The sequence below is a fragment of the Chiloscyllium punctatum genome, chromosome 38 (genome assembly GCF_047496795.1).
Source record: "Chiloscyllium punctatum isolate Juve2018m chromosome 38, sChiPun1.3, whole genome shotgun sequence".
NCBI lineage: Eukaryota > Metazoa > Chordata > Chondrichthyes > Orectolobiformes > Hemiscylliidae > Chiloscyllium > Chiloscyllium punctatum.
In genome coordinates, this window is record NC_092776.1 from 31,653,287 (window position 1) to 31,666,458 (window position 13,172).

The 13,172-nt window shown below is 39.5% G+C and overlaps 1 protein-coding gene across 8 annotated transcripts in view; it reads right to left on the reverse strand.

Annotated features, from left to right (window-relative positions):
- The window catches only part of fam53b (family with sequence similarity 53 member B), a 160,694-nt gene that overhangs the window by 2,762 nt on the left and 144,760 nt on the right, over positions 1-13,172 (reverse strand). The window lies entirely within an intron of this gene.

The window sequence follows — 13,172 nt, forward strand, 5'->3', positions numbered from 1 at the left end:
GAAAATGTGCCTTTGAAATGGTTGCATCTTTTTATTTTCTCCTATATTTTAGATTGTGGGTTGAAATGAGAAATGGACTGCTTTGAAAACCAAAGACATAAGTATTTCTGCACTTTTTACAAGCAAATTGCCAACACTTCTTGTAAGTGGTTCTTATATTGGTATCTTTGTTTAACCGATTAGTTGCAGATGGGCTGGCAGCAGAGAGTGGGTACAATACTGAAATTACCAAGTAACTGATTGGAAACTGGTCACAACTCCACAAACCAATGACAAAAATACCTGCCAACAACAAAATGATTGATTCCTCGGTAGCTGAACAATACCATCAGAAGCCAATAGACCTCTGAAAGGGCATGTGGTGCCTTTCTCACTATAATAAAACATCGAAGACCTGAAGAAAACCAGGATTCTTTTTCCTCACCAGTTGTTGTAAACTGTGGCTTTTAGTCAGTAACTCACAGACTTTGCAATTTGTGACCCAGTCACTCTAAGCTTTTCTAAGCTTCCTATTAGGGAATGAAAGCACCTTGAGAAAAAGATGGATAAACAGCAAGTTCTGACAAGCAAAAGGATAATTTTACGGTGCGATAATGAGCTAGTGTATGCAAGTGTGTGTGTGTGTGTATATACATGTACATGTGGTTCAGAGTGTGTGTATGAGACAGAGAGAGAGAGAGAGAGAGAGAGAGAGAGAGAAGGCAAGTTATATAAGGAGCTTAGTGTATTAACTTGTAGAATTATTTACCAACAATTCATTGATGTTTACCTGTAGTTAGAATCTATTTATTTGTAATAAACAGTAATTCTTGTTAAGTACTGGCCCCATGCTTTGTGTTGAACTGGGTCTATAAAAACAGTAAGTTTGAGAATCTTGTGTAGGTTGATTGAATCTTTAACTTTTGTGGCAACACTGGGAATAATGGGGCTTGACCACCAGCATGCTACCCCAGCAAGACGTTACACCCTGGTGATGGAAAAAGGCAAGTTCAAATTTACCCCAAAAAAACTCCTTCCTTTCCCTCGATACAACTTTGAGCCAGAAAACAAAATGAAGTGATTATATGGAGACTAAATACAACATGCTGAAATACCATAAAATGTAAATTGCACTAGTTACCTGAATCAGTCAACAGTATAAAAAAATCCTGTAATGCAACCTTAAATATAAATGATCAGAAAGGCATTGGTTCACATTAAAGTATTTATTTCCTTCATGAAATAAAATTTTGGCATTAAACATGTGATTTACTCAAGACTTGTGCCTTCCTCAATCGATATCATCACACCTTCAGGCTGATAACTCCAATTATATCAGAGCTTACTTCATAGTGCAAAGTGCCATTTACTATTAAAGAAGATAAATTTTTAAAAAATTTAATTAATAAATAAGTAATACTACACTGTTAAAACAAATCTAAGTGAATCACATTTGAATAATAAGTAGTGTGTTTAATTTGTGATCATTTGATAGACAAATTCAAGAAAAACATTGAGAACACCATGACAACAACTATCTTTTTGCTGCATTCAGTAGCATGATAAAAGCAGTTGATTCAGTAAATCTGGAAGCTATGATTGTGCTTCAAAAGATGTAAATGTTCAAGAAACTTCATTATAATCCTGCAATTACTTTATCATCATGGGTCTGCAAGTTTGAGTGGAAGATCTGAAACAGATGTCTACAAATCCAAATCAAGTAAAAAAAAAAGAGATAGCCCCCATACTATTTATAATCTACCTGAAAGTGGCTATTCAGTTCAACAATTAACTGCTCTGTGTTGCATTAACTACTGGCTCGATGGAAATCTCCTAAAGCTCAGACCCCTCCATGCCAAAACTAAACTGACCACCATTGATATGATTTACAACGTGCAAGTGACAGCTGTGTCATTGCTCACTCTGATGTTTTATGAGTGACTCTCAATTTCTTCAGTTCTGTCATATCAGAGATGTCGCCCATCCTTACATGTTGCTAAAGCAAAACTTATACCAGCCTACCTTGGTCAGCTAAGTATTTCACCTCTCATTTACGTTAAAGATAATTCTGTGCATCACCAACACCCAAACTCTAGATAAATTCCACCAATAACACCTCTGCTTTATTCTCTGGATACATTGGGAGGACCATCAAACAAATACTAGTGTTCTTCTTGAAGACAGCTGCACAAGCATTCAAACAAAACCCTGGTAAAACCAAATCCAAATGGTTTGGACATTGTCCAATTGGCCGAGAAACATGCCTCCAGCCAGGACCTGGTTCTAAATTCTCATATTCTAGGGGAGGACAGAGAAAACCCTTCAAAGGAACTCTAACACTCTCCTTGAAGTATGGCAGCACTGATGTTAATGACTGGGAAAAGCTTGCTACCAAATTAGCAACTACTTATCCATCAGACTTCATCATATTTTGAATTACAACATCTTAATGATGAGGTCAACCAGCTGTAGAGAAGAAAGGTAAAAGGAATAAAATCCTGCAATCCAGAAACCACTATGTTGTGGGCTATCTTGCCCTGTATGTCCAAAGATCTGTGGGTCAAGACTCAGTCTGTTCAGTCACATGAAAACCCACTGCAGAAACCTGCAATTCTGACTAGATATTCATCTTGACTTGAGAGTCAGCTGATGGTGTCCAATATTTTTCAGTTCATTTTTAGAATATATTTTCAAATAGAACATTTAAAAGTTTACAGAACAGATGGCTACTGCGGAGAGTGACTATCCAGCTTCTTGTGTCCGCACCATCTCTCAGTGATTTAGTTAATCACATTCCTTCACCTTTCCCCACTGCCCTGCAAATTCTCTCCTCTAGAGCTTGCCCAATTTCCTTTGGAAAGCTACAATTAAATCTGTCCCCAGCGCATTCTACACCCCAACCATCTGCTGGGTAAAAATGTTTTTCTTCACATTATCATTGTTCCTTCACCATTCAACTTTAAATTGGTGTCCTTTGATTCCCAGACCTTCCACCAATGGGATGTAGGTTTTTATATCTACATTCTTCCAGATTTAAATACCCTCTCTCAACCTTCTTTTCTCTTAGGAGAATAACCCTAAGCTTTTCCATTCTATCCATGTTATTGAAGTCCTTCTTTTCTAGAGTAATTCAAGTAATTTTTTTTTGCATCTTCTCTAAAGCCCTCACCTTCTTCCAAAATGCTATGCCGAGAATTGGACACAACATCTCAGTTGCGATTGAAACAGTGTGTTGTAAAAGTTCAACATAACTTCCTTACTTGTGTACTCCACACTTCATTTTATAAACCCCTCCTTCAGTAATTTGTGAACACCTGCAGGTGGCTGTTCCTGTTTCCTTTCAAATTATATCCTTTCTTTTGCCGTCTCTCCTTAGACATAAAATGTAATCCATCATATGTCAATCCATTCCACTGCGTTTGTGCTCTTGAAGTGCAGCACCATCCGCCTCACAGTTCACAATATTTTAAAGTGTTGCATTATCAGCAAAATTTCAAATTGTGCTCTCTGCACCTGGTTCTAGGTCATATATATTAAAGAAAAGCATTGGTCAGTGCCAATACCTAAAGAACTCCCTTATGTTCCTTTTTCCAGTCCAGAAATCACCAGTTTACTACTGTCTGGTTTCCTGTCACTCAGCCAACCTCATACCTATACTGCTAATGGGCTCCAAATGTGCTACCAAGCGTATGACGTGGCATTATATCAAATACCTTTGTTTCAAATTTAAGACCATTGTAACACTGGTTGGATGAAATATTTGCTTCAGCTGCGATAAATTAACCCAAAATTCTACTCATTCCATTATCTTGGAAACCACCAAGATCTGGTCCAGGTGATATTACCACAGCTTAAATCAAACTTGAATTACCTCCCGAAAAGAAACAAAATCATATCACTGATCCTGAAAAGGCAAACATCCAAACACACAACATTCTCTTGTTTCATTTTTAGTGTGATGTTTTTGGGTTTACTCTTTGTTCTGACATCGTATTTTTGCACAAACAGCATCTGTTTATTGTCACAGTTATTTCTCCAAGATTACAATGACCATTCAATGTAATAATTCTTGCAAATATATTGGTTTAAATATTATGCACGATTATATTTTATACATTGCTAAATGCACTGCTAAAATTCATCAAAGCTCCTGAGACAGCACCTTCCAAATTTACAAACACTTGCACTGAGAAGGACAAGGGCAGCAGATACCTGGGAACACTACTCCCTGCAAGTTCCCTCCAAGCCACTCATATCCTGAGACTTGGAAATATATTGCCATTCCTTCATTGTCGCTGAGTCAAAATCCTGGAATTCTTTCCCTAAAGGGATTTTGGTCTATCTACATTAAATGGACTACAGCAGTTCCAGAAGGTAGCTCATCACCATCTTCTCAAGGGCCACTACAAATGGGCAGTAAATGCTGACCAGTCAGCAATGCCCCTGTCCCAAGAGTGAATTTTTAAAACAAATTATACTCTAAATTTCTAAAAATTCTTTTTGAACAAAAATGAGCAAGATCAAGATTCACATTGCTAAAATTGAAAATTTGAGCACATGCTGCTCTCAGTTTTCTAGTCAATTAAATTAAAATAATCAAGACAGCTAATGGAATGCTGGCCCTGAGAGGACTGGTGTATAAAGACTGTGCTGCAACTATACAAAACACTGGTTAGACCCATGTGGAGTCCTAGGAGTAGATCTGAGCCACTGAAAGGATATATTGGCCCTGGAAATGGAAAACACTAAGTTTACAAGAATGATACCTTGATTTCTGGGGCTAAGTTATGAAGAGAGATTATGCAAATTAGGCCTGTTTTCTCTAGAATTTAGAAAGTTAAGGGGTGATCTGATTGAAGTCTTCAAAATAATAAGAGGAAAAGATAGTGTAGATAAACATAAACTACTTCCACTTGGAGGAGGTTCTAGAACTAAGGGCATAGTCTAAAAATAAGGATCTGATTATTCAGAAGAAATGTTAGGAACCACTTCTACACACAAAGAGTGATAGAGGTTTAGATATCATTCCCAGAAACGACAGTGAATGCTAGCTTAGTTGTCAGTTTTAAATCGGAGATAGTTTTTTTTGTTAAGCAAGGGTATGATGGGATATGGGCCAAAGGTAGGTATATGGAGTTTGACCACAGATCAGCCATGATCTCAATGGATGGCAAAACAGGCTCAAGAGGTGAAAGGCCCACTCCTGTTCTTTGGTTCAAAAATTTGGTGCAGTACACAACTGAGTTTCAGGTACATGCTTCCAACAGGTAAGTGAGCACTAAGTCAAAAAATGTTCCGGTACTAAGTAAACAAGTGTAGCTTTCCATTAATTTGATATTTTTGAAGATACTGGCGATGTTCAGGTATGCCTAGATTAGGCAAATTCTAATGAACTGCTTAATCAAAAATACTTCAGTTCAGTCAGTGCTCTGCTTCAAAGTTAATGGTGTTCTGGTCTCGTTGCTACTATCCTGACACTCTGATGGTAGCCAAGGATGATAAATGCCATAGTACAGTAACCAAATTATAAAGGAGGTTAACTGTAGTCATTGGTAAAACAAATGCAAATCACTTTCAATAATAGAGGAATTGTACTCATCTATTTTCTTTTCATCGCTCTCATCATCCAATGAAAGATGGCAAAAAACAGCAGATTTTAGCCTCCCCAGAAGTTCTAGTCTAGCATTTAAGGACGCTGAGCTTTCTCACTATGAAAATGTTTTCCTGCTGCTCCTGAACCACCATAGAAAAGTAAATAAATAAACAGTAGGCGGTCACTAAACAGTAAATCCCGTAGACCAATCAGCCTTAAAGACAGAACAGAAAGTTAAAATGGTGCATAAAAAAGAAATAAAGGGTTCTGATCCCTAAGCATTTTTATTACCCCCAAGTTTGATCGGTTATTTCGGACTAATTTTGCTCACTTGCTCAACAATATTAGGCAGGATCTCCAGAGATGGGAGGGTCTTCCAATTTTATTGTTGGGCCAAGTATCTCTCATTCAGTTGAATGGTCTTCCTCGTTTGCTTTATCCATGCGTATGCTCCCTATAATGTTTCCCAGGTCAACGCTGCAGAAACTTATGGGTTGGTTTGGTTCCTTTGTCTGGCATTGTGGGCGGCCCCTCATCAAACTTACTAAATTGCAGTTGCCTAAAGGGGGCGGAGGAGCTGATTTTCCAGATATCAGGAGGTACCACTTGAGTTTCCTGCTGTCCTTTGTCTGCGATTGGGTAGTTAACGATCCGGGCTAAATATGGCTGGATGTCGATGCCTCCCAGGCAAAATGCCCTCTTATTAACCTGTTGTTTATGTTTATGGATAAGATGAGGAACACTGCCGAAATCCTATTGTTATTAGTACAGTCACGACATTATCCAAGACTTCGCCACTTATGACTATAGTTGGTATGACAGAGTTCCGACCAGGGATGATGGACTCAGGGTTCAAACTATGGGCAAGATAGTTCAGTTTACTGAGACCTGGGCCTTGGCGAGGGGACTGCTGAGTTAATACAGGTATATACACAACACTCCCATTCTTTTGTTTGAGAACTTTGCACCAAGCATAGCTATTTTGTGTTTTTTGTGTTTTCTTTTGTTTTTCTTTTTTTTGGTCTATTAGTCACCTACTTATTTATTGGTATTGTTTTGCAGAGTGTTAGGTTTTGTTTCGTATTATAGGGTAGGTTAGTAGTTAGTAAACAGTAGTTGTATTGCAATTAATGGGTTTTTTTTCCTCTTTATTATACAGGCATTTGTTATTGGTTGTATTTTCAATAACTTTGTATTTTTGTAAAGTCAAAAAATTTTTTTTGCTATAAGTATATTCACAAAAAAAAAGCAAAAAAAAAGGGAAAATAAATTCTGCTATGCAGAGGGAGCTGGGTGTCCTTGTGCATGAATCACAGAAGGTTGGTCTGCAGGTGCAACAGTAATTAGGAAGGCAAATTGAATTTGTCCTTCATTGCTAAAGGGATTGAGTTTAAAAGCAGACAGGTTATGTTGCAGCTGTACAGGGTACTGGTGAAGCTACTGCTGGAGTACTGTGTGCAGTTTTGGTCTCCTTACTTGAGAAAGCATGTACTGGCACTGGAGGGGGTGCAGAGGAAATTCACGAGGTTGATTCCAGGGTGGAGGGGGTTGGCTTATGAGGAGAGACTGAGTAGACTGGGATTATATTCATTAGAATTTAGAAGAATGAGAGGGCATCTTATAGAAAGATATAAAATTATGAAGGGAATAGATAAGGTAGAAGTAGAGAGGATGTTTCCACTGGCGGGTGAAACTAGGACAAGACGGCATAGCCTCAAAATTAGGGGGAGCAGATTTAGGACCGAATGGAGGAGGAACTTCTTCACCCAGGGGGTTGTGAACCTGTGGAATTCCATGCCCAGTGAAGTAGTTGAGGCTTCCTTTTTGAAATGCTTTTAAAACTAAGACTGATAATTTTTTTGAACAGTAAGGGAATTAAGGGTTATGGTGAGAGGGCGGGTAAGGGGAGCTGAGGTCATGAAAAGATCAACCATAATCTTATTGAATGGTGGAGCAGGCTCGAAGGGCCAGATGACCTACTCCTGCTCCTGGTTCTTATGGTCTTATGTTTTAATATCAGTTTTATGTAAAATGTAATTATGTTCAATTGCTTCCTCTCAAAGTAATGCAAATGAGGGCCAAGTTTTTCCTTGCTGATAACATTTGAAGTTTTGAAAGCTCGTGTTCCACATAATGCACCATCAGACTGTGTTTATACATTTACGTAGCCACAGATTTTGATGAAATACATGCTCCTTGCAAAAGTCTTGCACTTGGAGAGCTGGCACAGTCTGTTCTTGGCAAAGGTAAGCAGAGTGACATAAATCTTTTTTAAAAAATCAAAACAGGTGAAGCATTAATATTGCTGAAGAATTGGAAGGATATTGGTTAATCTTTCCTTCAGCTGGTAACTGCACACAGTGAGCAGAACAGCAGAGTAGGAGCCTGCAGAAACTCAAACTTCATAGTTTTGTAAATCCTTCTTAATCCCACACGACATCTTCTGAAATTGAATAGCCCTCAATTCAGTACTTAAATGAATCCAAAGCAAGAAGTTCAAAGAGTTCATGTTCAAAACCTGCCTTTCTTGACTCCAGACTCAATAAAAGGTAATTTTCAATTTCCCAAGTTTTGTTATTAAAGAAACTGGTTTGCCCTAGTTTTGGGGCATAGTTGTTGTGATTCGTCAAATTGGCATGGATAGTACACTACCACCTCATCTCAGCAATTTTATCTTCAGCCCAAGTGGTTCCTGCATTGATTCTCCATTCTTGTGCCTGCAGTCTCTGCACTCTGTAAAAAGATCTCTGCCATCCTAAAACTAGCCTACTGTGCTTAAAGGAAGGCAGTACCTTATAGGAAAACCGCATTCAACAATCTTCTTGTATTGTCAATTCTTGCAAAGTTCACACCTGGGCAGAGAGAGTGACTTATCATGATAGACCTGGGAGTGGATGGGTCTGAGGTGCAGCTGGATAGGTGGAGTGACTCCATGTTTTCACAAGTACTCAGCAGACCCTCGAGGAGAGGGTCCTGCCATTGAGAACTCAGATATGGATCTCAATAGGGCAGCATTCAGCTGAGTGCTGATGGGAATGAACGCAGCATGCTGGGTGTATTGCCTGATCTACCAGGCAGTCTCCAATCACTGCCATGGAGTGTGGGTCAGTCCAGCCCAAAGCCAACACAGAGTAGGGAGCAAACCTTGACCACCCCAAAACCTCTACTCCTTGTTGTATAACAAAGCCATAGGGACTGGTATCCCTATAGGTATACCTACACCTCTGGCTCCAACCAACACTTTCCCCATGTCTTGTGGAAGAAGCAGGATTATCATGAAGACCATGAACTCATCAAAGCACCTTCAATAACACACCACAGGCACATTTTCATAGAAAACATGCCATAAATTTATCTAACCTATAAAGTAAGTGCTGTCCTTTAATGTAACTGGCTGTTTTAAACTCAAATTATATAAAGTGATCAGTGTAGGCAGAGTTTTCATATGTCTAATCCAAATTTGGGATCCTAGAGTTACAACAGCTAACTGGGCTGTGTGACCCCAGGATAGTGCTGAACCAAGCTTTTCAGAGAACACATGGGGCTCAATGGTGGTCACCATTCTTTGCCAAATAAAGATATACAGGAAGTGGCATAATTTGTCTCCAGGAAGCAATAGTAGGCCTCCGAGTTGCTGCTGCTCAGGGCAGCACAGCGGCAACAAATTTCTATCCCTCCGTATGCAAATGGGCCCATACCCAAAGTGGAAAATATCAGAGGATTTAAATATTGTATGAGGAATCTCCACCAAGTATCGTTAGCTTCTTCACCCTAGCTTTGAATATTTCTGTCAGGTTACCAAAAGAATGCCAGCATCACAAAATCCCCATGAGATGTTTCCCAAGGCTGCTTTCAGAAACAAGGGAGAAGATTGCTGGGGTTCACAGAGAGATTTAAAACTTCACTGACCACAGTTGAAATACCAGATGACTGCAGGATAGCTAATGTGGTTTCTATGTTCAGGAAGGGCAGCAGGACTAAGCCAGGTAATTATATACCAAGTTAGTCTGATGTCAGTGGTTGGGATATTTTTAGAAAAAATTATGAGGGACAGGATTAATCAACACTTGGAAAGTCAGGGATTGATCAGGGACAGTCAGAACAGATTTGGTAAGAGGGAGATCCAGTCTCTCTAATTTAATAGCGTTTTTGTGATAAGGTGACTAAATATATTAATGAAGAGTGGTGCAGTGACATGGTTTGCATGGACTTTAGTAAGGCCTTTGTCAAGGTTCCACATGGAAGGCTGAACCAAAAGGTAAGTGCCCATGAGATCCAAGACAATTTAGCAAACTGGATCCAAAACAGGTAGGAGGCAAACGGTGACGCTAGAGGGTTATTTTTATGATTGGAAACCTGTGACCAGCAATAGGGATTGGTACTGGGGTCCTTGAAGTTTGGTTTGTACATGAACAATCTGGATGGGAGTGCAGAAGGTGAAAGTTTGGAAGAACAATGGCAGATCTCTAGGGAGTACTGAGAAACAAAGGGACCTTGGTGTACAAGTCCATAGATCCCTGAAGGTGTTAGCAGAGGTAACAGGATGGTGAACATAGTATATGGGATACTTCCTTTCATTCGCCAGGGCATAGAATATAGGAGCAAGAGAGTCTTGTTACAAATTTATAAAACGTAAGTCAGGGCACAGATGGAATATTGGGTGCAATTCTGGTTTGCCACACTATTGGAAGAACATGATTGTACTGGAGAGGTGCAGAGGAGGTTCACTGAAATATTGCCTGAGATAAAACGTCTTAATAATGAGAGGAGACTGGATAGACTAACGATACTTGGTGGAGATTCCTCATACAATATTTAAATCCTCTGATATTTTCCACTTTGGGTATGGACCCATTTTCCTTGGAAGAGAAAGGGAAGGCTGAGAGTGGAGGTGTACAAAATTATAAGAGGCTAAGACAGAGTAGATTGTGAGGATATTTTCTCCAGACATGTCTTAGACCAGAGGGCATAGGTTTAAGATGTGGAGTAGGTGGTTTAGAGGAGATCTGAGAAAACATTTTTTCACCCAGAGAGTGATCAAAATAAGGAATGTGCTGCCTGAGAGAGTGAGGGAGGCAGGTACTCTCAACATTTAAGAAGCATCTGGATGAGCACTGGAGCAAGTGCAGGTAAATGAGATAAGTGTAAATGGGTGTTTGTTGATTGGCATGGGCGTAGTGGGCTGAAGGGCCTGTTTCTATGTTGCATGATACAATGACAAAGTTCAAATTCAGCAACAGATCTAAATCATTTATGAGTCAACAGATGGAAGAAATCCAACAATTGTCAGGATCCTATTTGAAAACATTTGCTATGGAACAATTTAGCAACTTTTAACTTGGTCACCGTCGGGTTTTCTTAAGCGGAATAAAGTTAAAATATTACCACAACAGATGGATAGTCTCTGGGGGTTTGTGGAGGTGCACATTAAATCTGAATATTAAATATTAGACAAATATATAGACTGAAAAAAAAATGAAGAATGAACAACAGGTCAGCAGCATCTGAAATTAAAAAAATATTTTGGGCAAAATACTTTGCTAAAACAGAGCCTCAGAATTCTTTTGGCACTTCCAATTTTCAGCTTTCGTGGCTTTTCCTACAAATATATTTTTCAACATTATTATTCAAATATCCATCCTTTGCATACCTTATCTGCTTTCAAGAAATATCCCATAGAAAGATTTAAATTAAGTCATATTTATGAGGGTAACCTGAACACAAGCAAATTAGACTGGGATTTTCCAGTGCCATTTGGAAATACAGGAGGGGGGCAACTCAAAAAAAAACAAATGCCAACAGCTTGTGTGCCAATCTGCTGCCTCTGTTCCTGACTCTGATATTTCAGACAATGAGGAAGAGTGGGGTCAGACAGGAAAGTGAGGTTGCCCGAACTGTTGATTGGACAGCTTGAATTCACAAGGGAGATCGTTAGAAGCTCACCTTCTGACATATTAAGTTGTTATAGGAGCACGCAGCTACAGGAAGCTCTCGTGCAGCTGACCTGATACAACCTGGCAGGAAGAGAGATGGCAACACTGAAACGGCTTTACTTAATGCCAAAAAATTTGAAATTTGGACAGAAAACTACTGAGTAGCAATAAAATTTTATGAATCATCCTTTCCCTACCATATCCAGTCTCAGCTCTCCACATACCCTGGCCACTGTAAAAGATTAAGATCATCTTATTTTTAATGCTATGCAGATGCCTGTCAATTCAGACTCAAACTTGACCCACTTTCTTGGTGTCTCACCCACATCTTGCACTCTTACTGTTTTAAAGAACTTTGTTGCTTCAAGAGCTAGAGATGCTAATGAGCAAAAGGCCAGATGTAAACCACACGACCAACAGCAGTCCAACAAAAAGAGGTGAGTTTTGTTTTACAAAACAACAAGGCAGTAACGTAAATCTTGAATAAAAAGAAACACGAGAAGTTCTCTGACATGATATGAAACCGTGCAGAAGTTACATCTACAAAAGGACCCCAGAAAGTAGAATCACTACAAGTACACGGAATGCTTAATTTGTAACAAAAAGAAAATAAGCTAAAGCTTCCGCTGAAAGCCGCAAAGACAGAGTTCAAAAAAACAAACCCGAGACATTGATAACATTAGCAATGATAGGGAGCACCAGAAAGAGTCCAAATTAGCTAGCACAAATTGGAAGGCCTCAGACATCCTTTATAAATGTAGGATTTTAAAAAATAGAATGACGTTATACTTTTTTGATTTAGCTGTTGCAGAACTAGATAAGCAAGCAGTAAAAATAAAAATATCCATTGGAAATAAGGGGTTAACACCTCAGACCTATCCAAAGAAGATCAGAGAGATCCTACTTAGCTATGGGAAGTGTTGGAAAATCAGTTTTGTGTAAAAGCACACTTTAGCATTCGCCACTTAGAACAGATATTTTTCAGGCAATAGTCACAGAATCAACTAATTAGTTTGTGAATAGGTGCCACGGCAAGGTTTAAGGGGAAAGATGATGGCTCAATGGTTAGCACTGCAGCCTCACAGCACGAGGGACCCGGGTTTGATTCCACTCTTGGGCAACTGTCTGTGTGGAATTTGCACATTCTCCCTGTGCCTGTGTGGGTTTTCTCCAGGTGCTCCAGTTTCCTCCCACAGTCCAAAGATGTGCAAGTTGGCCATGCTAAATTGTCCATGGTGTTCAGGGATGTGTAGGTTAGGTACATTAGTCAGGGGTTAATGGAGAGCAATAGAGTAGGGGAATGGGTCTGGGTGGGATACTCTTCGGAGGGTCGGTGTGGACTTGCTGGGCTGAAGGGCCTGTTTCCATACTGTAGGGATTCTATATCAAACTTAGATGTTGAGCTGTCTTGGATGGTTATAACTTAAATGTCTAGCAAAACTTTCCAAAAAGGCCACTTGGAGACAAAGAAGGGTCACAACATTGAAACACTGTTAAGATGATAAAAAGTTATTGCAGTCAGACAACATACGCAAACAATGGGTGCAGTTACCAGCACTGCTACAGTAGCCAGGATGCAGAAAGTAAGCATGCTACGTGGGAAGTGCAGCCTGTTGTACCCTTGGCAAAGTTATCCTGCGTTCCAAAACCTTTAAAAGTCATGTGGT